Source organism: Cornus florida, unplaced genomic scaffold (genome assembly GCF_030987335.1).
Source record: "Cornus florida cultivar Cherokee Brave unplaced genomic scaffold, ASM3098733v1 CherokeeBrave_3.0.0_Hap2_Chr06, whole genome shotgun sequence".
Taxonomy (NCBI): domain Eukaryota; kingdom Viridiplantae; phylum Streptophyta; class Magnoliopsida; order Cornales; family Cornaceae; genus Cornus; species Cornus florida.
The window spans coordinates 64,230,701-64,231,737 of NW_026775576.1; the positions used below are offsets into that span (position 1 = coordinate 64,230,701).

General features: G+C 38.7%; 1 pseudogene; it reads right to left on the bottom strand.

Moving 5' to 3' along the window:
* Positions 1–390: 390 nt before the first annotated feature.
* Positions 391–489, bottom strand: LOC132315193 (small nucleolar RNA R71; annotated as a pseudogene).
* Between the last annotated feature and the right edge of the window lie 548 nt (positions 490–1,037).

Sequence of the window (1,037 nt, forward strand, 5' to 3'; positions counted from 1 at the left end):
TGCACCTCAAGTAGCTAATCCACTACTTGCTTTAAGAGATCATTATGTGCCTAATGAGTATAATGCACCCACATGCATCCAATTGCATCCATTTAGAGCACATCATTATGAAATTAAGCCACAAACCATTCAAATGCTTCCTAACTATCATGGACTTCCAAGTGAAGAACCTTACAAGCATTTGGATGAGTTTCTTATAGTATGTTCCACCGTAAAATATACGAACATGCCGGAAGAGGTCTTAAGACTCAAACTTTTTCCATTCACCTTAAAAGACAAGGCAAAGTATTGGTTTAACAATCTTAGGCCTTTTTCAATCACTTCTTGGGTAGAAATGCAACAAGAGTTCTTGAAGAAGTACTATCCGGTTTCTAAGACCAATGCCATAAGAACCTCAATTCAAGAATTTTCACATGGGGATGGAGAAACGTTTCATGAGGCATGGGAACGCTTCAATGAATTGCTTAAGAAGTGTCCACATCATGACATGCCCAAATGGCAATTAGTTCAATATTTCTTTGAGAGCTTATCGGACAATTACAAAGGCATGGTTGATGCTTCCATGGGTGGCTCATACATTGATAGGCATGAGGATGACGTGTGGCGTCTTTATGAGAGCATGAGTGAAAATTCTTTGCATAGAACATTATCATCCAAGAATAGTAGAAATTCACAAGGTAGGAAGAATGTTGGCTTACATTAAGTCGACCATTCGAATGAAATAGCCGCCAAAATGAAGTCTTTATCTCAAAGGTTTGATCAATTTTTTATTAACCAAAACTCGGCGAACCAAGTATCTTCCTTCCCTAACCATTCTCATCGTGCATCAAATGAAACATGTATGACTTGTTCTAGTGTTCTTCATTCTACTTCTCATTGTCCTCACGGACAAGTGCAAAATGAACCTAATGAACAAGTCAATGCAGCTTTTGTGAACCAAGGGAACAATCCTTTTGGTACTCACTATAATCCAAGTTGGAGGAATCATCCGAATTTCTCTTGGAAAAACCAAGGAGAGGGCTCAAACCCTTCCCAAT